We start from the raw sequence: 26581 nt of genomic DNA, 5'->3' as shown, positions 1-26581 counted from the left end.
CTGGACAATGTTCCTCCAAGTCTATTTGGAACCCATTTCTTCTCACATTTGTCTCTCTACTCACTTTTATTTGATATGCCTCTTGTAAATCACACATCCCCATTTTACTGCTGCAGCTAGAATTCATGTCGTGACCATAATGCATGAAAAATTTCCACCTGAATCACCTTTTTTTGGGTTCATGGTTGATTTTTTAGCTATGAGAGATGATGCATTTTGTAGTAGTGACTCATTCTCCTTACTTTCTACCTCCTGCCCTATCACTTCAGGCTTCCCTGGTAAAAGCAATCTGTCAGTGACCAAAGTGCTAAACCAAGGAGCAGTTCTTGGGAACACCTTCTAAAAGATATCTCTCATTGACATCTGCCTGTTGAGTTCTGTCAGTAAGGCCCTGGTAACCCGTCCACTGTATGTTACAGAAAGATTTTAAAGGCAAAATGCTGTGGGGTACCAATTCACATATTTTAAAATACAAACAAAATAATTAATAGATCAATTGTTCTTTAATCCAAAAAAGGGATGGTTTTAAAAACCCACTTTTTCAAGTGAGATCATGCTGGAGGTTTTAATTACATTTTCCCTCAAATTTTTGGTAATATAGTCTAGAATTCAGTTTTATATTATTTACCCAGGATCAGCAACAGCTTGTTTGGTTTGTAATCCTCTGGTTCATCCCTTGTATACTTTTGAGTACTCAAATGATGTTGATAATCCTGCAGTCATATGAAATTTTGTTTCCCAAGTTTTGTTGAAATTAACTTTACCAGGGTTCCTCATCCCTTAAAGGCTCTTGGTGCACAATATGTGTCTGTTGTTTTTAAAAAATGTTTAATTTTAGCAAATGCTACCTCACATCCCCTTTTCATCACAGATGGCAATCTTTCTGTTCCACCCTCGGTATAAAATTCCTGCTCAGTTTGATATACAGACAAAAATATCTATCCTCTGAAAATTTTTACTTTTTCCACTTGCCTAAGAACAGTTTTTCTGTGTGCCTGTAGCAATAGCTCATGCTGAAAAAAATTGCTGTAATTATTTCTATCTGTATTGGTCATTTATTTCTATCTGTATTGGTCATTTCATTGTTCCCTTCATTTCCTTATTGTCAGTCAAATGTTTTGTAAATTATAATTCCCATTTCCTTTCCATTTTCTTCCTGACTCTACAAATATATAAAAATTAGTGCCTTACTGTCATTTCCATATCCTTTTTCAATATTTAAGAAGATTTTATTTTTTCCCCAACAGAGCACTGCCGTGACTGGGGATTTCTGGCTTTTGGAGCCTCCGATAGGAAATTTGAGAACAGTTCCCACTACAGTCTTCTTTTTCTGTCCCTGTCAGTGATGCTGACAATCTCACTAGTTTGGTCAAAATTAGCCCTTTCAAAAATTCTCATGCTGTTGGTCACTGATGTTTTCTGTTTGCACACAATAAATGTAAACAGATCATCACCATAATCTTCAGTACCTAAGCAACCACTCATTTTTAGGCCATAATTGATTTTTCTTTGTCCATCAAAATGAGGTCTCGTATTAAGTTACACTATGCTAGGTAGAAAATTTGCTTTTCCAAGAAATTACCTGTTATTTTTAGAATGTCTGGGGAAGTTTAATTGTTGCTTGCACTTGTTCAAAAAGGGGATCTCGAGTGAGGTCACCTATAATGAATATGAAGCCCATGGTTCAAGTTCCTAAATTCTCCAGTGAGATATAGAAACTGAAAACAGGTAAACTGAAAACAGTTCTCCTGAGTCAGTGAAATTATGATCCAAAGTGTCTTGTTTGTTGTCACTTAGAAAGCTGATAGCATATTTAGGAGAGTTTACTCCTACCCTATTACCATGTTACACCTGGGAAATATCAGAGCAGTGAAGTCAGAGGCTGCGGCTGCTTCTGGATTCAGTGGGGTAACAACCTTGGCCCATGCTACCAGGTGAGGCTCAGCAGGCTGAAAGACTTTACTCCAGGTTTCAAAAGACTTGAGGTGCCTCTTTTTCATGGCAGCACATGGCTCTTTAGCTCTTTTCAGTGCCTGGGAAATCCTGAGAAGAGGAACTCCATAAACTTCCAATCTGAAAGCCTTTTTTTCAGCTTTCTGAACATCAAACACCTCTTTCAGGCATCACAGCAGCATTGTGGTGGTGCCTGTTTTCTTTGCTGAGTGTTCCTGCAACAAATTGGAGCTACTGCAGGCACTGGAGGGCCTGCTGAGCCATTTCACTCTTGGTAGCCTGTTACTCTTCACATTTGATGTAATTTCGCACATGTTAGGTGAATATTCATTCATTTGAAGATGACTGCACTTCCTTGTGAGGCGACAGCAAACCACTAAAGGATTGAATACCATGAGCTTTTGAGACCTGAGGTCCAAAGATAAAAGCTGGCACATATCATAAGATTAAGCTTCAGACCCATTTTCTGAAACATCTTGAGACTTTGGGGAAAACAGGAGAGATGGAGCTCCAGACTTGCTTTCTAGTTGACAGCTTCAGGAGCACGTGTCAGGAGAGAGACTGACACCTTAGAGCAGCAACTCATCACATGCAGAGGATGCTGGACTGGGTGACGCTGTTGAAGCATCAGCTCTCTGCTGACAGCGCAGGCACCCCAGCTGCTGTTCCCCTCTGCTTTTGGGGCTGCAACTTAAGGAGTTTTCTGATGAAACCCAGCCTGCAGGTCCTGAGACTTTTCCAGGGTCACACAGAAATTCACCCCAGGGTTTCCAGTCATCTTCGGTTCTCCTGTTCCACATTGGCACAGTTTAACCCTGGAGTCTCTGCTCTTGTGCAATGCTTGCTTTGCCCTGTCTGTGCCCTGTCAGCTCATACAACTGCATTTGAGTGTGTACCTGGACATGCCACTCTGTCTTATCCTTGGCACACCAAGGGGGTGGAAAAGCAGTTCTGCTCCTGAAACTCCAAATGAATATTTAAACACACATATTTATTTGTAAATGCTAATTAATATTATGGATAAGGGATTCTAGGGGATTTGGGGAGGAAAATAATCTCAAATAAGTAAATTATTTAATTTAGAAGTACATTTACTATACATAATAATGGACAGCTTTCTTATAGTGCTTTGCAACTTCAAAGTACTTTGCAACTATTAAGTAATTAACATGTGTACTCTTTTGGAGGTAGGAAACTAATTATTAACACCCCAGTCTTTCACACAGGGAACTAAATGATAAACATTCATGTTATTTAAACAATTTAGCCATTGTATTGCATGCTCAATTTGTCTCTGCAAGTACCACTTCTCCATACATAATGTGGATTAATGCATATGCAAAATGAGTAACTTAAACAGTTGCATTCATACAACACATGATAATCATAATGAATAATGTGCCCAGTGCTTTATATCTTAGGACTCCCTTAAAATGACAATTAGTCACCCTTGTTTGTGTTCCCTGAAGGTCATTTGAGATTGATATTTGTCCCTAAATGGGAGCTGAAAGATGACATGGGCCAAAAGTTGTCTGGGAAGATGGTCCCTGATGTAGCAGGTTCTGCAGCGAATCCTGTTACATGGTGGGAAAACAAGCTTGGAGTGAAGCTGGTGCTGCATGTAGCTACACACACTCATGTGCCAAAAACAACCCAACTCAGTCCCAGTTAAGACAAAGGGGAAAAGATCAGGAAAAAATCCAGGCTCATTTTGATGTTGGCAGAGCAGGGACACAGTGGCTCGGTCAATGTGCTGTACCCAAGCTCTCATTGCCTGTGCCTTGTGCTGCTGTTTCTATAGGCAGCCTAAGCTAACACTCATTTTAGCCTGTGCCCAAATCCTAGCAACCCTATGGCAGAGAAATCTCTCACTAATTTAGGGAGCCTTTGTCTCTGCCAAAAATCAGTCAAGGGACGCTTCTGTAAAGATGGATGGGACAGATGCTTCTGCTGGAATAGGAGCTGAGCTCCAGGCTTGTGCCTCAGTGAGGAAACTGTGCTCCTGTGGATCATTTGAGAAGGGTTGTCTTGGTTTGAAAGACAGGTGTCTGCTAAGGAAGGCAGAAGCCTCCCTTGGAACGGCAGATGCGACCCCCTTCCCTCCGAGTTATTATAATTTTGAAATCAAGGGGCTTTTAGGCAAAGATGTGGGAAATAGGAATAACAGTTCTTTACTATTATATATCTATATGTGTATAACCAGTCAAACAAACAACAATAACTATGGCAGTAACAGCAAACAATCACAAACCCAGTGCCAGCCTTCTCGGCTGTCGGGCCCTTTCCCCTCGGGTGCAGTTCCGCTCGCAGCCGGCAGGGGCGCTGGCGGCTCCCGGTGAGCAGGGCAGGTGCGATGGTTCCCCCGCGGCTGCAGGGGGCGCTCCGGAGCGAGCTCGGGGAGCACGCGGCACCGGTGCCCTGGGATCCCGGGAAGGGATGGGACAAAGGCTTCACAAACCCCTGGGCAGCCGATCCCGGTGTCCGGCCGGACCCTCGGGAACAGCAGGCTGGAACGGTAGGGACGAGCACAAATGCCAGGTGGCAGACGAGATATATCTAAACTGCGGAGCTGCGGTGGGAACCCCCCGGAGGTCTGGGCAGGCAGGGCGAGCAGGGCTACAACATAGTGAAGGCTCGAAGCAACGGCGGGGGCAGGGCAGCCACAGCCCAGCTCCCATCGGGGCAGGGAAGACGGGCTTGAGATCCTGGGGTTTCTCTGGCAGAAAGAAAAAGCAGCCAAAGAAGCAGCCTCCCTCTCTGTCTGAACACCGGGGACCGACTGTCCACACACCCAGATGAAACAAAAGAGTAGCCAGATGCACCCCATGGCAGTGGGTAGCTCTTTTGTTTTTCTTAAGCACCCAGCAATTTGTCCCCCTAGCAACACGTATGGGGAAAATTCCTTTAACAGAAAAAAAACCTAGGAAAACTCCTAAAACCCCAACAAGGGTGAACTTACATTTCATCCTCCAGGAGCACCAGGTGATCACCCAGCAGTATGTGGACAGGCAGCAAATCTAGATTGGGGTTGCTGCTGCAGAGCAGCACTGGCAAAGCTGAAGAAACAAAGCGACCTCCTCAGGGTCCAGCACTTACATGCTTTATCAAATTATTTAAGGCAGGTTGATAATTTTTCTTCCCCAGTGTCCATTTGGGGTTTGAGATGATGGTGATGAGAGGCGATTTGCACCACACGCACAAGCAGACACACAGCTTATTCTTCAGTTCTGCCAGGAGCAGAAGGCAACATGTAACTTGTGATGAACTTCCCACCTCTCCGTGATGAGAAGCTGCACCAGAGAAATTTAAGACTCCCTGAAGAAAACAGAAAGGACATAAGGAAAGCTGAGGAAAGCACCCTTGGGAAGTCACAAAAGGAGTGTGACAGCTGAGGGAGGAAAAGCAACTGCTAAGTAAGCACAAGTGTTACCAGGCTCAGACACTTGGAGAGCTTAGAAAAGGCAACAGGAATGAAGCACCTGGGAGTGTGTGAGAGCCTGGGGGATCTGAGCAGAAGTGAATCTGTGCAGACCCTCCGCAGGCTCCCAGGACACCCAGTCTGTGGGCTGGTGGGAAATTGCCAACATGGTCTTCTGATCTCTGCATGGCTGTGTGTGTTCCACAAAGCTCTCAGTGCTGGATCGTGGACTGTCCTTATCGCAGCTCCTGATTCTTCCACTAACAGTTTGATTCAATTTTTCTATTTGCCAGTAATCCTATTTCCTTTCTCCTCATCTTTTCTAACTCGGGATTGCCTGTCTATGCTTTGGGCTCCCCTTTGCCTTCCCAGGAACTTCCACACCCTGTTTAATCCATCCCATAGAGAAACCCAGACACAGACAATTCATGACCCTTGGATGACGCTTGGATCTCTCCTTGCAGCTCTCCTGCTACCTGCTGTTCCTTCCTGTATTTTTATGCCTCTTCTGATATTCTCAGCTTGTGCTGTACACTGCCCTGTCCTCTTTATACAGCTCCTGCCATACTTGTTTCTGTTCCTAGCTGATGTCTCTAGGCACTTCCCTCATGCTATTAACAATAATGACTACGTGGCTTTTTAATTTCTTGATGCATTTTTAAGAAAACCAATGTAAGCTCTTAATCCTGGCATAGACAACATGTTCTTACCAATAATTGGCCTATTAGGTTATGAGTACAGCTGAGTAAATTCCATGCTTATAAAACTGCTTGAGCAGGCAATGCATTTAGCTGACTGCAGACTGGTATTTATGTAGTTCCAGGAGAGTAAATAAAGCCTATTGGGTGGCCATCATTATAGCATTATTTTACCTCCCTCCTTCCTTTGCTCTCAATTTCATGCAAAAACCCAATCTCATGCACAGTCTTGTGCCTCCAAGAGGGTATTAAATTTCTTGAGCTGCTGCTGAAGTGAATGGCACTGGGAACGTTCCCTGCCCTCCAAGACCAGGCTCCAATTCGCAAAGTATAAACAGTAAGGAGACTGTTTCTAAAGTCCATTCCCACCACGACTGATGATGTGCAGTGCAAGGCTGGTACTACCTTTGCCTGTCAATCTCCTGTTGTGGACTGTACTGATCACAGCCATTATGTGATAACTAAATTAACATATACGCTAGTTGGGGAGTGTTTTTTTGAATGCTGGGCAAAGTGGAGATTCCACATTTTTTTGTTCTGATATTTATGCTTGGAATAACTTTTCTGATTCGACTTTCATTATATGGTAGGTCATTTGCAAAACAAACTTCTACAGGAAATTTGTATTTTGAATTAGTTAAAAAGACAGCTACAGCCCTGTGTATCCCCAGAAGTCTATGTGCTTGTTGCTATTAGTGTTTAAATGCCAGCTCTGTAAACACTCCACATGTGCATTGCTGTCTTTCACTTTTAACAGTTTAAGAGCATCAAATCATGAAATCACAGAATGGTTTGTGTTGGAAGGGACCTTAAAGATCCCCTGGTTCCAGGCTTCCTACTATGGGCAGGGACACCTTCCACTAGACCAGGTTTCTTCAAGCCCCATCCAACCTGGCCTTGCACACTTCCAAGGAGGGGACAGCCACAGCCTCTCTGGGAAAGCTGTGCCAGTGCCTCACCACCCTCACAGTAAAGAATTCCTTCCTGATATCGATAATCTAAACCTACTTTCTTTCAGTTTGAAGCTGTTCCCCCTTGTCCTGCCACTACCTGCCCTTTTAAACAGTTCCTCTCCAGATAATGTTCCTTTCCAGATGATCTCTCTTAAGATGCAGGAATGGACCTCTTCAAACTTATATGTAGGTTTAGAATTAAGCAGAGCCTTGTAATCAGTATGTTCTAGGTCTGGGTCTCCAAAATGTTGTCTTAGGCAAAAATTGATCAAGACATGGTTCCCAAAATAATTAAATCTTTCCATCCGTTTAATAGAAACCCATCTCTTTCATTATTTAGGACTTATTACAGTGGGGATTCTTGCAACACGTGTATCAGACAACAAGGCCCGTGGAAAAGAATAGAAGGATTGATTCTTGGTAGATATTTTCAGAGATGTTTATTTTCCAGTCGCATGGCCGGAGCTCTGCCCAGGAACTGCTCAATCACGGGACCCGAGGGTCCTTCCCGGGCAGGGGAACACAAAACAACCAATGGGGAAGGAGGTTGACCAGGGAGTAGGGAAACCCCATAGGCCCTGCCTCTACCCCAGGGCCCCTCTCCTAGGACCACATGGCAGGGGGGAGGAACCCCAACAAGGACTTACCTGTCTTGATGCTCAAAATAAGCTGATATAGGCAGAAATTAAAGCCCATATAGGTACTAAAATTCTTTAAAAGCAGATTAGTAATGGCAGTCAATAGCTCAATTATAAGAGACTGACTTGGAGATGTGGAGTGTTTCTGAAGGTAACGAGACCCTGGCAGCTGCCAGCACTTTGGAACAAGCCTTTGCATGTTCCTAGTGGACACCAATAACTTACTAGCTGATACCGAAACAATTGCCCAGTTTAGAGCTGCCAAGTACCAAACTGCAGACATACCATTTGCTTGGACAAATAAACTGAAATTAGGTTGTGTTGTCACATAAGACGCTTGTAAATGAGTGTGTGAAGCCTGAGGAAAAATGAGAGTCAATCAGTCCCTCTGGAAAGAGAAGCACAGCTGGAAAGAGTGTGAGCCTACAGAAATAACCAAGAAACCAGATAAATACATAACAGCATGAACAGCATCTTTGCTGTAGATTACAGACACTTGATTTTATGGCCCCAGTGTTTCCCAGCCCAGCACATCCTTTTATGAGGATTTCCTCTGTCTTTTACCATGTTGCACTAAAAGTGGAGGGTTTTTGGTTTTTTGTTTGTTTTTTGTTTTGTTTGGTTTTTTGTTTTGCTTGATTTGGTTTGTCTTTGGTTTTTGGCTTGATTTTTTTGTTTGTTTGTTTGTTTGTTTGTTGGGTTGGTTTGGTTTTTTTTTTTGATTGAAGATTTTTCTTCTGCCTTTCAACAGCAGGTGCCATCTCCCCCAGTCAGGGGAGAAGAGCTGTGCTTCAGTAAAACTGGGATGGATGTGAGGAATGAGGCCTTTGAACACAGGGACAGGCAAAGTAATTTCAACAGAGTTTGGACTGAAGGAAAAGTCTGTGTATGCAAAGTGTGAGTGATTAGCTATTAGGACAGATGAACCAAGGAGGTGTGCCCAAGTGCTGCCTGCCAGCAAGTCCTTTCACTGAAAATATCTCTTTCACTTAACCAAAAATAACTGACTGGATTCCAGAAAATTTGTGTGTTAATTTCTGTATTACACCACAAAATCAGGGCAGATAATCCTAATAGTCCCCCACAGATTTTCTTGTATTCCTCCCACTGTGATCAGTCAGCCTGGCCTCTCATATCATGTGGATCGGGGATTTCACTGTGGAGATTTTCCAGCACCAACCCTGTCCCTTCTGATCTCCAAATTGATGCTTCTCACTCTCCCAGGCTGACACATGGAGGCAGTTGGTGCTTGGAACAGAGTAATCCAGATCTCCTCACTCCCACACCCCTGCTGTGGTGCCGCCTTTGCCGTCCCTCAGATAGAGCAGAGCCACAGGCAGCAGAGCAAACACACGGATCAGCTCTGCTGGCTCCAGAGAGCTGGTAGTTCCTCTTGGCTGCACAGGCTTAGAAAAGACAGGGAGAATTTTTCACAATGAATTATTTAAAATGAGCCTTTTTGACCTCATTTTCTATATGCATCTCCTAGCAGAAAGTTGAAGCTGAAGTAATTTGTCACGGCTGAGTGTAAATCCAAGGGGAGCAGATGGGGGTTTCCCTGCCACGTAGCCATGCAGACAATGTGTGCATGAAAATGGACTGCCTGGGATGAGGCAGGAAAAACCTCCACAAAGGAAAATGGAGCTGCAACTAGATGTTTCAAAATCAACCCCCTGAGTTTACTGGTGGGATTTTTGTTCTCCTGTGAAACTCGTCCAGGTTTCAGTCAGCTTGGAGGCAATGTCTTCATCAATTAATTCAACATCTTCACTTATTTTTTTAGCTTTGAAAAAACTTGCTGTCCAATAAACTATTTCTCTTTCCGTGATCTGCTGGTAATGGCTTTGTGGCATACCATGGAAAGGGCTGAGGAATTTTCTGGGGCTTATTAAGAGTGTGGAAGTTTCTCTGTCATTTGAAATCTTCACACGCAGTTTAGTGCCTTCTAGTGTTTTCATGCATTTACGGACTTGGTGAAGAAATTATTATCGTATAATCCGTGGGTTCCTAATGGTGATAGAATAGCTTTCCATCTTCCAGGGAAGCCCCTTTTAGTTTTCATTACTGTGCATAACTGCAGAGCCTGCCAAAGAGCAGTATCGATTCCTGCGCATTGAGCAGATCAGGGCTGGGTTTGTTGTGCAAATAACAACCCAGCAGCAGCACTGCAGGCAGCAGGAGCAAAATGAGACAATGGTCTGTGTCAGGCATTTGAATTTATTCATTCTGCCTGGTGTTTGTGGTGTAGCATGACGAGCTGCCTTAGTTTCCATGCACGTTTTCCATACGAGCTTGATGCACTGTGGGGACTTCTGGCTGTCAGCTCTCAGTGGAGCATGCCCTTGGAAAGGTTGGCATGAGCTCTTAAAGATGAATTATTTAGACAGCTTCACAAACATCTTTGAGCCAAAGCTAAAGATACATCTGCTTGTCATGGGCAGCCATGAACCTGTGAGGAGAGCAGAGGGGTTTCCCCGTGACACAGCCCAGCCTGTTGCTCACTGCTGCAATGCTGCGCAGCAGAGAGGGCAGCAACAGTAGGAAAGGGAATTCTCTCCCCATAGGAGGGTTTGCTTTTATCACAGGCTGTATCACAACACGAGCTTCAGCTGAATCAAAATGTTGCACACTCACACCTGGGTTTTGCTGAGCTTCTGGCTGATCCAAGTGCAGGACTGGTCTGGTGCGGTTGGTACTGGGAGCTGTCACTTGTGCCATCCCTGAGGCAGTTTGCATATACAGATGATGTCTTTTAATCTGAAAATAGACTCTAGAGGGGTTTGCAGCAGTTTAAGCCCTGCCTCGAGCCAATGCAGATGACTGCATTATGGATTTTTCACTGATGTGGTCACATTGTAGGGAGTTTCCTCAATGCAAACATGGCCCTAATGCCTTAGGCAAATAATTTAGCATCCCATTCTCCTTTGGCTGCCAGAATGACAAGGTGCTGCCTGTCTGCCTTGGGTGATGAATGTTGCCTTATCATTCTAGTTTTAGCTTCCAAATAACATGAGGTTAGAACAAGAATTTCCTTTAGGTTGGATTCCTGTTCTGGGTAGCTGTGAGATTTCTGATACCTTCCTCTGAACTCTCCTGTGGGAGATGAGATGCTGTAACTGCGGAGACCTAAGGCTGAGCTGAACTGGCAGTTCCTCCCCTCCTGCTGGTGTGGGAATTAATTAATATTTTTATGCTACGTGCAATCATGCAATGGTAAAGCAAAATGTGACGGTTAAGTGATCCATCACTAAGCTTGTTTTAAAGGTATTTATTGGTGCAAAATCTCTTTTTGACTGCTCAGTGCTGTATTGTGCACTGCTATGAAGCTTGTCTGGAGGAATTGTAGTAGTACTAGTAATAATAATGATGATAATAATTTCTAGCTCTTGTGTAACCCCCCCTTTGCAAGGTTTCTGGAAGTGCTTTTCCAAGGAGAATAATGTGTTAACAGAAAGAGAAAATTATTTTACTTGGGTCCTTTGAAACTCACGTGATGCAGGTAGGAGTGGAGGTGGATTTGTTAGGCTTTGTATCCTGGCAGGCACCACCTCTGAGGACACCAGCTGTTGTAGGTTACTCCTAGAAACTGAAATGAGGAGTCTGAATTGCCGGTACAGTGGGTTTGGGCTGTTTGTGCAGGCTGCAGTTGGAAACTGAGGAAAAGGATTATAGATGCCTCACCTGAAGGTTTTGGGAAAAGAGTAACAGCCTCATTTGCACACCTCAGTCTCTCTGCCCCAGTTTTCTTCTCTTTTGCATGGGTTCTTCCATAGCTTGAGTAATTAACATCCTGGGTGGGAGGCATTAAGTAGAGCAATGATGACTCTGATGCCTGACTCAGTTTGACATTGAGTGTCAGGAAATGGTGTATTTTCATTGGGAAACAATGAAATCTAAGTCAAAATTAGTCTTAGGTAGGAAAATTAGGAGCACGTCTCCACCAGTGCAAGGACTCAGGGTTTAGCTCTGCCAGTGCTCCTGGACTGAAAAAGGCAGTAGATTTCAGGAATATTTCCAGACTAGCAAAACATCAGAGGAAGAATAAGGCCTAATCCTCATTCCAGGGATAAAAGCTTTATCCCAGAGACAAGTACCTTCAAAGCAGAAAATAGCTCGGGGCTGAAAAAGGGGCTTTCCCCAAAGCCGTTGGGAGCCTTGAAACTACAATTTTGAGTGAGGTGGAAAAATTCTCTATATCATGTCTAGAAATGCTCAACTGTGACCTTCCAAAAACCAGCCCATTTTATTTTACTTTTAAAAGAGAAATCATCTGACTTACTTGGGGACATGATAGTTCTTCATTCATCATGGCCCAACAGAGATATATTACTGGTGTGGGTTACAGGAAAAGAGGGTTCCTTGTAGGTGGGAAGATGAGCATCAGGCAAGGGAAAAGGGGACAAGCACAAGACGAGTTGTGGACAACCACAAGACGAGTGCTTGGACCCAGACTAGTGGCCCACACCTCACTGGGACTGTTGCAATGGCTCAGTGTCTGGCCCAAAGGAGGGTTGCCTGAGCTGATGGCTCCCTGAAGGAGAATCAGGACCTTCTGGACATGAATCAAAGTTAATTCAGACGTTAATCTCCTGGAGAAATGTAATTATGGAAAGAAAGAAGACTGAATTCCCTGAGCTGGGACTAAGACAGAGAAATTCTTCTGGGGGATATTATTCTGGGTACAATTTGAGAAGAATGTCTGAATTCAACTTTCAGCCAGATTTTGCATTTTTCACTTTTATTCAGTGCTCACTTTGGTACTTTGAATGTTGCATATTAAGTGCTATGTACAGGCTGGGAAATGCATCATGAGTCAGCATTACCAACAGGTATGTTGCAGAATTCATGTGGAGTTCTCATGGTTTTTTTCAAGAGCTGTTGCTCCTTGCATGAGTAGCACATTCTGGCTAGATACATTTCCTGGATGTTCACAGAGGAAAAGAGGAGTAGATTTGAGGATTCTAATTTCTTGGGAAGATAAACAGTTTGTGGCTAGTATCTTAGAGCTGCTTTCCTATTCAATAGCAAAACACATAAGCCAACTCTTGCTCTTAAGAAAAAAAAGATTAAATAGTTGCTGGGAAGATTGAATATGTTATTTTCAAAACCATTTGGTTTTGATATTTTGAGGAACAAGAAGTGTACATTTGAGAACAGTTTAATTTTGTTAGAGAATATTTTTGTTTGTTTGATCTTGCTTTTTATATTAGGTTATTACCAATCTTTTGTTATGCATTATTAAAACAGATAAGGAGATAGAATTCTTGCTCTAGGGTATTTTCTGTCCTCGCGACTAAAGGCTTTACAGCCAAAGAAACTACAACTAACAACACAGACAAATGGTGGAAGGAAAACATTATTGTCTCCAGTCCTGAGGTGGGTAGAAAATTACAAGGAGATTAAAGCTTTAGGTTAGCAAAACTCTTAAATGCATAAAACATGCCTAGATAAACCCCGTGAAGGAAATGAGGATGTCTTTAAAAGAGCCATGGAATCCAAATAACACAAACAGTCAGGCATGAATTTGTTAGATAAAGATATGCTTTTGGACATTTGAACTTCAATGTGCAGCCTGGGATTAAAAACATACTTCAGATGGGACTGGATTGGGTTGAAGACATTTGGCCAGGGATTAGATGAAAGCTGATGGAAGATTTTAAGTTCTGATGCTGTTTTAGAAAATGACAGTGTGAGTACTTCTTCTAGGACCTCTTATTTTCCTGGCTCATCTGCCAATAAAGCTGACAATTGTCCATCTCAGTAATGTTTTTATCCTGATCTAACACTTCCTGTTCTCTGTTGTAGATGGAAGGATGTAGTTTCATACTTTTGAGATTTGATTCAATGTGACTTTAAAATCACTATTGATACAGATAGTTCCCTTTTTCAGAATAAAATAATCTTGTCCAAGCAGCCAAAAGTGTAGGTCAGGCTTACAGATCTTTTTAGTTTGTCAATCCTAGATATGAGTTCTATCTACTCTCCTCTTCCAAAGCCTTTAAATCTCTCTGAACATGGTTTAAAAAAGGGTGCATTGTTATTCTTTTGCATCCATCAAATGACAAAATTTCCTCTGGATGCTATCTGCTCTTGCAGTCAGAGTCTGCATTGAATTTTGCCTTTGTCATTAGGTCTGTTGACTTATTTTCTAAGCTTTTATCTTCTGTGCAAAAGATATATCAGCTGCACAGTCTCTGTTGTGGCACTGGCTGAGTCATTCCTGCATTCACAAATAGTCTCAGTCCTGCTGTGCATTGATAATATCGGTCAGTGCTCATTGATGACCGCTGCTGGGGCCCCTGGATCTATCTCCTACTGGTGTTCTCCCACTTCCCTTTCAGGCCCTGCACAATATGTTGGAATTTGCCTCTCCCTGTGCACTTTGGGGGTCTGACCTCTGATCGATTTTCTTCTTCAGGGGATGGTACTGCTGTGGTCCCTGGGTGACACCTGTGTCTAGACAGATGATGGGGGCAGGTGTCAACAGCACTCAGATGTCATGAGGTGGTGATGCTGAATGGGGGAAATGGTGCACCTAGGAGGCATCTCCTGGACGTCTTGTCATGTGCCATGCTTCTTTCCTGCCTCCAGTACTGCTTCTTGTGGGGCCCTTTCCCTTGGGTACTGGGGACAGCTGGCAGATTGGCAAAGCACTTCTGCTTATTCTGTGGTACCTGGGGACACAGGAGAGGTCATACCCAGGCACTGCAAGGGTGTGAGGCGCAGGCATCCTTTGGAGAGGAGGAAGCAGTTGTGTGAGCCCTGTGCTCTGTGTTTGACCTGTAAAGGTCTAAGAGGGCTGTGCGATGGAAGTGTTTCATTTTCTGCTCGACCCCTCAGACCTGAGGCCAAATGAGACCTGTCTCAGCATGGCAATGCCCTGCTGGTGCACATACCCCTCACAGGCCCTTCTGGGCTCAGGTTGAGTGATGCAGCTCCTGCTTGAGTTCCACACTGTTGCACGCCTTGCTGTTGCTACCTCTGCTACTCTTGGTTAAGCTCCTGCTGCCAGTGACACTTCCCAAATTGTCCTGTTATCACAGAGAAATATGGTCCTGGGCATATCCCCTACAATATTGCCTCAGGAGACACAGTCCAGCAATCTTCTTAGCTTTGCCTTTTGAATATCTACCCATCATCTTGTTTTTTTACCCTATCATGTGACTTGAGAGCTCCCGTCATAATATGTGGCTTGGGCTTGTGGCAACTCTTTTAAGATCATTTATAAGTTTTCACAGCTTTTATCTCCTTTCCAGAACTATAATCAATTCCTGAAGATGGAGTAAGTAAGTGAAGAGAGTTAATTTCAGTGTGTCCTTCCCAATAACCTCATTTGCAAGAAAATAGCTCAAATATTGCCATTAATCATTCTTTTATGCAATCACTTAGCCAGCTGACTTTATTCTGTTTTCCTGGTCAACAATTTTATTACAGGACTGCTCAGCTGAGCAAAGGGTTGTTTTATGGCAGGCTGCAGTCTAGGGCAGGATGAGGAGGGGAAAGGTGGGGAGGGGGGTTAACTTATTGCTGAATCACAGCTAATTTGTCTTGCTGTTTGAAGGGCAGGATGGTGAAGGGGGTGGTTAAAACTTCTCCATCCTTTAGAGCTCCAGTGAATGATCTTTGCTTGATAATGAGCATTTCCTACCTGCAGATCAGACACCTGAGCAAATATTTAACAACTTTGAAGGGTTTAATAGAATCACAGAATAGTTTGGGTTGGAAGTGGCCTTAAAGATCAACTGGTTCCAACCCCTTTGCCACAGACAGGGACACCTTCCACTGTGGAAACTGTGGGTGGGAAGAGACTCAGAAAGGTCATCAAAACCAACTCCTAACTCCACACAGGTGAACATAAAAGTTAAACCAAATATCTAAGAGTGTTTTCCAAACACTTTTTGAACACTGACAGGCTTGGGGTCATGACCACCTTCAAAGGGAGCTTGTTCAGTGTTTGACTATCTTCTCAGTCCAGCTCATGCTTCAGAAGAACTGTATGAGAATCTAAGCAGATGTTGTTTTGAGTTGTAGATTGCTAGCCACAGTGGTTGAAAGATTTCGTAGGTCTGGGTTGGGAGAAAACACACAGAGAAACACACAAGCAGGGCTGCTTTGTTCTTCATGTGATCTTTAAATGCCATCCAAGAACTAACTAAGATTGCTAGATGCTGTCTGCTTTTTCATAGTGAAACTTTTTGGTAGTAGGATGTTTCTTCCAGAAATAAAGACCTTTGGTTTGTTAAGGTATCCCAGTTTAGGTAAGTACAGTTGCTGATGTCGTCCACAATTAATACAATTAAATTGTATTTCAACATCTTACAGTTGCTTTGCAAAGAAGGACAAGACTTTCTATCTAAATTTGTCCTATTCCTTGTCCTACATCAAGATTTCACTACTTTGCTATTTGAGGTGCCTTTACCTGATCGGCCACTTCCTTCCCTGGCCGTGTTTCAACAATGGCCAGCCCAAATTCAGATCAGGTTGCTCAAAACCCTGTCCATCCTGGCCTTGAACGCTTCCAGGGATGGGATTTGCCTCTCCAGCTGGAGGGACATCGTTGCAGTTAGGGATAAAGCTTGGGTAAACTGGGTGTAAAGTGTGAAGAGAGCTGTGCCAGCAGCAGCCCTTGCACAGAGCATCTGAGGCTAGGGGAGCTGGCTGTAAATAGGTAGCTTTTTGTTTTTTCCCTGGGTGCAAACACAGAGGTTTATTTTCTCTCATCTATTTGCATAATTCCAGCACATATTTTGACAAATGTCTTTCCCTCTTCTCATTTTAATTAGATTATTTGTGGGAAATGCACAAGATTTCCCAGGCTGTTGCCATATGACGTATGAACGGGATAACCTCTGCATCTCAGTTCTCCTGCTGGCATTTGAAGCTCCTTCCTGGTTTCCATTCAGCCACAGATGCAATTAATTTTTAGCATCTGGCTGTAAATAGCATTTTGTCTGGCTGTGACAGGGAGACAGGGAGCCCAATTAACACAGCCTTGAATATCTGTTAGTTTACTTTTTTGGACCCATATTTATTTTGTGTTAGAAGGCTTAAAGCTTTGAGCAAAAAGAGAAAAATAAATTCTAGATGCAGTATTGTCTTATTTAATATTAATGTGGTGAATACAATATGATAAATACTGTTGAATGCATTAAACAACTCTTTCCCTCCCAGTCATATGATGGTGGTAATTACATGTGCAGAATGCAGTGAAATACTTCCTCCAGTGAATTGCTTTCAGAGTCATTTGGTCGGAATTCTTAGTCAATCAACAGATAACAAGGAGAATAGGATCCTGACTGTAGGAGTAGGAGAATATTCAGGAGGTAGCTTAATTTGGTAGACATTGTACTGTATCTAAATTTAAAAGAGGTTTTTGAAAAAATTAGAAAGGTTTTGGTAAAGTATTGCAAGACATATCTGAGGTTTTCAGAATGTCTTTTTGAGAAACACACCTCAGAAAATGGAAATATTTAATTTATCCGGGCAAAGATTTTTGTTAGGCTCCTAACTTTATTAAGAGTACTTTGTGGAAAGCTACATGGGAAAGACATTGCTGAGAGTTGGTTGCTGTGGCAGAAAAAGCAAAAATGAGACAGTGGTTAGAAACTGAGGGAACTGCTACAAAAAAAAAGACACAGAGAAGATATCTTGTACTGAAAAAACTTAGTGGATGTGATACTGGTGGCTTGTCCACTAGTTTTAAAGTCGGTTTGAAAGTTTGTTTCTTCCACAACAGCATGCACAATGTCAGATAGAAGTTGATGTTTTAAGCAAGCTCTGTGGGGAGGAGCCTGCACAACCTTGAGGTTCCCTCAAGGCTTAAAAACTCCATGTGTCTAAAATATTGTTTCTCCCAGAATCTGTTTTAGCAGACCAATACAAAATTTTGGTTGTGATGCTCTGAAAAGAACGTCTGTGGAAAGAGAAACTTCCCTTTTCCTTCTTTGTATGTTTTCCTGAATGAATCAAATGAGTTTTGGACTATAGTGTGTCCACTTCAACACTTAAAGCTGTGGGTCATCATCAAAAAGCCTGGCGTTGGAAAAGGCGTTTCAGTACTCTGACTTTTCTTCTTCAGCCCCAAAATTTTTCAGGATCCATGGCAGGAGAACACAGGTTATCTACTTTTCAGCCTTTCTCAAATATTATGCAAAAATTCCAATAGGTTCAATTATTATAAACAAGATTGTTATTTCTATAGGCCCACTGACTCTTCTGAGGATGCTTTTCAGGATCTGAATCCAAAGAGCTCCAAGAAAATTTCTGCCACTTGAAATGGAATCCCAGTAAATTGTGTCAAGACCATCATAAGGGCTCAGAAGGAACCTCTCAGGCTTTGAGGAGTCAGGTTCCAAGTGCAAAAGCATCGCAAGATTTCCAAAAGTCAGGAGATAACAAAATGTGTGGCTGTTCCTCACCAGTGTTTGAGCCATCAGGCTGCTTGGGCTTTTCAAGAAGCTGTGACAAAAGCAGCACAGTGCAGTTTAATCTCAGAACAAGGTTCATGCCCATATGTTTGCATTGCCATCAGAAATTTTAAAGCGTAATGGAAGGTGCTGAAGTCACCTCTTTGGCATGGGTAAGAAACTGCCTGTGCTTCAGGATCTGACTCTTTAATTGCATTTTCAAGTCACAGAGACATTTTTCCATTTTGGACATATATTTGGACACTTGCAGCATGACCCTGGATACTCTTAAATTTTGTGACACTGATAGACCTAGTGCGATATTTCTGAAATGAGCAACTTTCATGCAGCAGAAGGAATGTTTTATGGAGTATTTAAAATTGAAGATCATTCTAGGAATAAAATCTTGTTTGAACCTTTCTCAGCTGTGGGTGAAAACAGCAGCTTGCTGAAAGTTGGTTGCAGAGAGGTGGTTTGTGCAGGAATGTAATAGAGTTACTGCAACATCTGCCCCACTTCCCACTCACTGCTTGAAAGCTTCTAATCAGAGACTGAAAGCTGAGTCTTTTCTAGGTGACATTTGCTGGGAGAGGAGATAGATGGATGCATTCTTAAACACAACTGAGTGTCAACAGTAGTGTTATGAGAAAAATAAAAGAATTCAAAAATAACAAATTGTATGTTCTGAGATTGTTAAATTCTCTATCACCTACTTGTCTGCCAATTGCTAATTCTTTTTCTGGGCTCGTTAACTATTCCTTGGTCAATTAATGTAGTTAATTTACCTGACACAAAAGAACCTGTATTATGCTCGTTGGTTTTATACCAACGGTTATCAGTAGCTGAGCTGAGACAAAAAACAACCCAAAACTTGTTGACTATGACAAGTTTCAGTGTATTGATCTATAACTGAAACTCAGAGTTAAAATTATGTTCTCGGGGGTTTTTTGGTTGTGGTTTTGGGGGTTTTTTTTTGTTTGGTTTTTTTTGGTTTTATTTTAATTATTGAAACTGCTCAGGAATATTTTGAATGGGAATCATCAAAACAAGAATTTTCAAGTTCTTGGACCAAACAAAAAAATATTATTGATTCTTCACCGAGCATTTCAGATACTGATTTGCTAATGACTTTTAGTTGAAACTGATGTTTTTGAATTTAAATTTCTTTGGATAACTTGAGGAAAGCACATTTGAGGGAAACATAAAATGCTACCATATCACTTTTATTTTGCTTGTGTCAATGTTCCCAAAGCAAAGGGTTGTGTCTTAAATTTCCTCTTAAGACCTTAAAAGCAAATCATGCAGAATCCCACCAGTCCCGAGCTGAGGTGTCCCAAAGATAGCCAGACCACAGCTGAAGGTAAAGTTGCCAGCTGATACATCACCATTGTTATTGGGTTTCAAGCTGTGGTCAAAAACTCTAAAATCTGATCTTTGGCTGAAAAAGCAATTCACAGAAAATAACTGAAACACCTTGTCGCGAGTTGGGTTTGTAAGCGGGCAGAAACACCAATTTAGTGTAGTGGTTTGGTCTAAAATACTCATTACTGTTTATCTTCTGTGAGATAAGAATTAGGAGAAATGCAAAGCAGGCACCAAACTTGAAAGAATATAAAGAAGTTTATTAACAGACCTAAAAGAAGGGAAAAAAAAATTATACCACCTTCAGAACTCTCCTCCTCCCCCCCACCTTCCTCCCTTCTCCCACTGACAATGTAAAAAGACAACCCTTAAGATGTTCAGTCTGTTTACCACTTCCATAATAACCTTGTTCAGTCCGTTTAGAAAGAGAAGTCTCTTCTTGCTCATGCTGTGAAAACATTATCACAACGAGACAGCCACCCACTTCCAAATATTGTTCAGTCCATTTAGGAAGAGGTCTCTCTGCTCGCATGTGAGTCCCTTCCCCCGACTTGCAGTTTGTTCAAGGTCACACACAGATAGCAATTGGTTTTCCCGCGTTCGAGGGTCCACTCTTGAAGTTTTTTGGGGTACAATTTTAAGGTTGAGCCGTTCAGAAACAAAAACAGAGGCCCTTCTCCCTCCCTGGGAGCAAAGGGTCTTCATCATCTTCATCATTAGGACTGTCTCTGGGAGCATCTCTAGGGACTGAGGTTTTCTCCTTTCCCATTTGGAGCAAAAGTCCTCATCTGGTCCATCTCTCCCTGTCCAAACTTCTCATGAAATTACAGCTGCGTCAGCATCTGCCTATCTCAGCGCCGGTGCTTTTGCTTACGAGAACGCTCCACCTCCCATATCTTCATGGAATTACAACGGGATACTCTGATATATCATAGCTTCACAACAGAATTTCAGCTTTAAGCATCTCCTCTCTCTCTTCTCTCAGGTTTTCAGCTCTTCATAGCAATAAAAAGGGTTAATCTCACCTCGGCCTTGCAGCTTTGCAGCTGGAATGTTGAATTTTTCTTATCGCAGTGGAGAGGGGGGAGAGCCGAGCCGCTCCGGCTGCCCACGGCAAGGCAGTGGGGGGGGTTCCACGGCTGGAACAGGTCCATGGCTTCAGGATGGCCGTGGCCCGGCCCGGCCTGGCCCAAGCAGGGCCTGGCCGGGCCCGCTGGCCCCCACTCGGGGCCCGCAGCCACCTGTGCCAGCGCCGGAAACGAGAGAGAGCTTGGAGGGGGAGTTTGCCTATTCTTAAGTGTGGATCACAGAGGCGGTCACAACTTTAAGTGGCTTAAAGAATTGTCCATATTCAAACTGGCCAGCTGATAGGTTCTATCAGTTCCCAGAGGAAACTGTAAGCACCCCTCAGCAAGGACATCCCTTCCGGGACTATGCTTGCTAACCTATGACACACCTTGACTCTACTTTTTTTTGCTGGTAGGAGGGAAACTTTCCCAGTGTGAGCCACTTCTGATGCTTTATTAAGTCCATGTGGCTTGAGAGAACCTGGCAGAGATGTGTAGGGTAGAATGATTGCTTTTATGTCTGAGTTTTTGCTCATATACACTGTCATATTGATTACCTATGTCAATCTATAAAATACAGCATCTAATATTTTATTTTGGCATCCCCAACTTACTGCAGCTGAGACAACTGTATTAAATACTGTTTTTTGTGAGAAGAAGGAGCCCACAGACAGGATGTGGAAGATCTGCCCTGGAGAGGCAAATTCCTAACAGCTCCTCAGAAATCAAATTTGAGCCAAACTTAAGGGCTACATCTACACTGGAGTTCCAGGTAGTGGTCACCAGGTCACAAAGTGTGATACTAAGCTGTCTGACAATATAAATGTACTGAAAGTGGTCAGCTGAACAAGAACATTGAATTTTTTGGCAGTATAAGCTTTTTGTATGTCAGTTGGGTGAAAGTAATACCCACCCTCCCCTTCCAGTGCCTACCTTCCTGCTCCATTCAGTCACAAATAAAGCATTGAGCAGATGCAAACAACTACCTACATACACATCCTGTTCAAGATTTACACTGTAAAGCATTAACATATTTTAATAAATCAGCAGATTAGATTTTCTTCCCTCCTCTTCCCAATAACTGACTCTGAGATGTAACTATTAGCTCTGAGATGGTGGAGATAAAAACCTCACTTTAAAAAATGCAGGACTAAGTCTGGGATGTGTTTCTGTTTGGGTACCCTACCCTCTTTACTGCCTGTGAAATCGTCCAAATCTAAGTACAAATAGGGATGATAAGAGTAAACAGAAGGTTCTTGCTGATATCAACTAGAATACAGTGGAGGCACATTGATATCAAATAAACCTCAACACACTATTTTAAAGGAGTCTCTTTCCACTGTATTATTTCTCCCTTAATATCTAGGGAATGTTGTTTCCCTGAATATTCTCCCATCCTTTGCTAGAGCATGCCATCTGCCTCCCCATGTGAAAAATGGATGCACAAGTGGAGAAGCATTGAAACAGTAACATTCAGAAAGTTATAGTGCAAAGGAATGCACATGAGAATGACTTTTAATTCATGAAAGGCGAGAAGGATGTTCTTTGAAGAGTAGGCACTGCGCAAATTTGACACAGGTTCATTCTTACTGAGATAATCTGTGCAATTGAATGTTGATGTTTAAGCACTCATATAGAGTAGCCCTTAATGCAAACCCAGAGGTCCTCAGGCTCATTAATGAAAAAAACATAGTAAAAAATATTGCCAGCCAAGCGCTGCAGCTTTACATCACAGTGCTCTTGACTGCAGCCTGGAAGAGCAGCTTCCAGTGTTCAGCTCTGCCAGTTCCCTGCCAGCTTGCCCAGAGTGTGTCTTGGTTCCCCCAGTGTTGGTGGGAGACTGAGCTTTTGTTTCATGAATGCTTCAGATGTGCTGATGGAAAGAGCTCTGTGAGAGCCCACAGAGGAAGCCTTGGCCTGCTGCAGGAAGGTGGAAGTTGTTTGCTCAGCCTTAGTTGGCTGTGCAGCAGCCCTTGCTCATGCTCCTATCTCAGCAGCTGCTCAGCTCACGTTTGGTGCAGTGCTGCTGTTACTCAGCTCCTGTTTGGCTCAGGATGGGCAGAACAATGTCATACTTAGCTGGGAAAGTACTGACAAACCCACACTGCTTTGGGCCATAGTCCTCTGCATGTTGGCTTTGCCTAGTGTGTTATGAATGTACAGCAACCTGCAAACAACCACACACGTTTATCTAAAGTTTTCACTGAAAAGGTGGTCAAGCATGGGAAGAGGATGCCCAGGAAAAGAGTGGAATCACCATGCCTGGAAGGGTTCCAAAGACATGTAGAGGTGGCACTCTAGGAACTTGGTTTGATTGTGGATTTGGCAGTGCTGGGTTAATGGTTGGACTTGATCTTACATGTCTTTTTCAATGCTAATGATTCTATGATTCTCAGAACAGGTAACTTCCCTGGGTTACCCGACACTTCTAAACCCACAAACAGATAACATTTTTTTCATGTATGTTACTGCTAAGTCTTTTTCAGTTCCCTTTTCTGGTGGTTTTAAGGTGGTTGAGAATTTGTCCTTCCTCATCCCTCTTCCCTTTCCCTACTAGACTTAGGAGAGACTCGCCTTTGACTGAAGTGGCAGCTGGAAGGGATGCTACTGCTGTTAATTACTGAGTCCTGACTGCCTGAAGAGGAAGTCACAAGCTGTGTTTTAGGGTGATTGCATCATCAGGAGCAGCATCAGCCAGCAGTGTCTGTGCACAGGAGCCAGGATGCTGTGAGGCAGGAGCCGGCAGTGGGAACACAGAGCTCACACAGCCCTCTCAGTCCTGGCGCAAAATCCTCCTTAGATTTTCTATTCATTGAGTCTCTTGTTTCTCCTACTACCTGCCAAGATGCAGGAAAACAGCTGAGATCTGAAGTTTCAAGGCACCAGAAACTTGTTTTTTTGAAAAGAAAAGAAGAAATTGCTGCACTCCTGTATTCCATAATGACAGTAAGTAGGCAGGTCCTTCTGCATCAGATATAGGCAGCGCTGGTACCGATGTCTGTCATTAACAATAATTAGGCAGTACTGGCAAAATTTTGACCATTGTCCCCATCTGAAAATCTGATACTAGAACTTTTAAATTTTCAACAAAAAAACCAAGCTGTTTCAGAAAATGAAATCAGGAAATATTTTTTGTGTGTGCTAAAAAGGGATGCTACAGTGAAACTTATCACATCTTTATGACTGTGGGTTTAGCACTGGTAAGAAGTATTGCCTTTATGTTTGGGATATTTTATTTGATGTTCCTCTAGAAGTTTCCATATGTGAAGAAACTGTGAACTTTGGTAAATTCTGGTCTCTTACAAGAAACTCATTGAAATTTGGCAGCTGACTTCTTCCCAGATTCTCCCAGCTCTGATTCTGCTTGAGGTGAAGGGTCTTAGCTGGACTTCCATAGAGAAAATTTCTTCCCAAGGAATGTCAGGAGGCTGGAAGAGGAGAGTTGCCTTACTTTCCTCCTTGATGCCCCAAGGAGGAGGAGGAGGAGTGGGTGTGTATGTGGGAGGAAATAGGACAGCACTTCTGCAAGTCAGATGTGCTCATCACGTCTAGCTGTAGACAAAGCCGGTGAGAGCTGTGCTGTGGACTGAAAAAAACCTCGAGAATAGAAAAATGGAATATGGTGTCCTTATTCTGAGATGTCAAAAATTAAATTGTTCTTTTGATCCAGTCCTCCCGGCCTCCTCCCTCAATAAAATAAATCCAGGACCGCTCTGATGTCACAGCAGATTTATGAAAAGGAATTTGTGTGTGTCTGTGAAGTGTGCAGGGGTTTGTCATGTTGGGAGTGAGGAAACCAATGGCCTTATTTTCCCAGCAGGGTTTTGAAGTGTGCAGCAAGGTTATACACAGTGCAGATACAGGGTGCAGCTAGGAGGAAATATATTCAGAGGTTTGCCCAGTGTGCCTCATTCTCTCTGTGCATTGAGTTGTGAAACCTGTAAAAATAATAATATATGTTCACCTATAATTAAAGACTTCATCATAATGCATGAGCACAGGGGAGGCAAATGAAGGTTTGTGCATGTGCAGTTATTGAATAACTTTCTAAATTACAGCATCTTGCTAAAGCAGCAGAGGTTCAGGCTAATTTAGGGAGTCATGGAAGAGAGCTGTAATACTCTTCTGTGCAGAAGTTACCCCCTGTAACAAGATTTTATTTTCTTTACCAAGACTTGGTGTATTTACTTCAATTTTTATTTTCTGGGTTCAGGAAAGGGAAGGGGGAAAATAATTCTTAGGGGTTTTTGCAGGGCAGAGACCACCTGCTGCTTTGCAATTGTACATTACATGGCACCTGGGCCACCATTCTTGGCGTCTGTTTGGTCCTACCCTATGAAACATAAGGAATAATGTTTTGAGCTCCAGATTGCAGTGGGATTTTATGTTTATGCATATATATAAAATCATGTGCTTTAAAGAGCATTGTTATGTTTTCATTTAAGGGCCACATTAATAGAGAATTCTAATTTTTTTCTATGGAATTTTCTAACAAACTTTTTCTCAGGATATGTGTATAAAATTTGATAGTGAGGCCATTCCAGAATCTCAAAAGCTGAGATGCCTTTACCTCAAATAAGGAGTATTTGGATTTGATTTCTATTTTTGTGTGAAGTCATTGGAGCAAAGAAATAGGGTTGAAATCTTGACTACACATAAAATTAATTTCTCCACAGCTTTCTATGACGCTGGAATTCTGCCTTATGTGTAGGAAAGAGCATTTAGCTGTAAACATTAGGCCTTCATTTGCTGCATTTCATTCTCTTGAGAAGGTTCATAGAGATATTTCTTAGTCTCATCTGCACATTTTTATCTATGGCTTCTGAAGTTGATGCTCTTATGCAGAAGCAGTACCTGCCTCCTATTTTTCATGCACAGAAACCTCTACAAGGCTGAGATATGCCTGAAAGGATAAACTAAGAAAGTGCATTCACAGTGGAGGGAGCTGGCCACTTGACTCCCTCTAACTCTTTATAATCCCCATCTATACAGAGCACACCATAAAATCAGTTACTACATTCCTGGACTTGGAGTGGACATTGGAGAAGTCAGACTCTGCTTCCAGTAAGAGTATGGAACACTACTTGTTTTCTGGACCATTTAAGAGCCCCAGGTAAGGTTGTGGCAGCATAAAAGAGCTTTGTTTACCTGCAGTGACCTTTCTTGAACTCTAAGAGGAAATCACTGTGCTGAAATCTCCATTTTAGTGCAGGTGAATTGGGTGCAAATTCTGTAACAACACAAAAACGTTTATTTGCTGCTGCAGCAACCCAAGTGCCCCATCCCTGGAAGTGTTAAGGCCAGGCTGGATGGGCATTTGAGCAACATGGTTTAGTGGAAGGCAGGGACTTGGAACTAGATGGTCTTAAAAGTCCTTTCCAACACAAACCATTCTGTGATTCTATGAAATCTATCGTGGGTAACTTTCCACAATGCTTTCAATCTCTGGCATCCGCCTGTAGAGTTCTTTTCCAAATCAGTTGAGAGAGAAACCTCAGAAAATCCTTCTGGGAAAAGGCAGTCATGTGGGCAAACTCTGGTGTACCACAAAGATAGTTTTCCATCTCCAATATGGGAACAAGGCCAACATGAAAAAATAATGAAATATGGAATCCACTTACTTCAGTCCTTGTAAGGCACGTTAGATGTTTCATACAGGCAGTTTAGTTACATTACCCTCTGTTCCTATTTTCAAATTACGGACAGGATGAGCAGCCTATGGCCGAGAGGAAAATGACATTAGGATGCTTGGGAGTGCTGCTTGGATTCATTGCAGTAGTGCCCAGTGACCTTTCTCAAGGATAAAGGCCTTATCCACTGGTCAGTGTGAGAACAGTGTAAAATACATAACACAGCCTCTGTCCCAAGGAATCTCACAAGCCAAAGATGACCAAGTCAAAGCAGGGAGGTGAAGAGAAAATGAGAATTTAAGTTAAGCAGAACCTTTCCCTGACAGCTGTCCTAGATTATGTAGGTAGGCAGTTCCATTGAGGTAATTTTAAGAGTCTTTATATTATATTGCTGGATGCTTTGTTTTCCTTTGTTGCAGGACATGTCTAAACATCAAGAGACATTTGTTCCAAAGT

General features: G+C 42.7%; 1 protein-coding gene across 3 annotated transcripts in view; it reads left to right on the top strand.

Moving 5' to 3' along the window:
- The window catches only part of KCNQ3 (potassium voltage-gated channel subfamily Q member 3), a 203728-nt gene that overhangs the window by 27687 nt on the left and 149460 nt on the right, over positions 1-26581 (top strand). The window lies entirely within an intron of this gene.

Source organism: Corvus moneduloides, chromosome 1 (assembly GCF_009650955.1).
Source record: "Corvus moneduloides isolate bCorMon1 chromosome 1, bCorMon1.pri, whole genome shotgun sequence".
Classification (NCBI taxonomy): domain Eukaryota; kingdom Metazoa; phylum Chordata; class Aves; order Passeriformes; family Corvidae; genus Corvus; species Corvus moneduloides.
The sequence above is the reverse complement of the archived record's forward strand: the minus strand, read 5'-3'. Positions and strand labels throughout refer to the sequence as shown.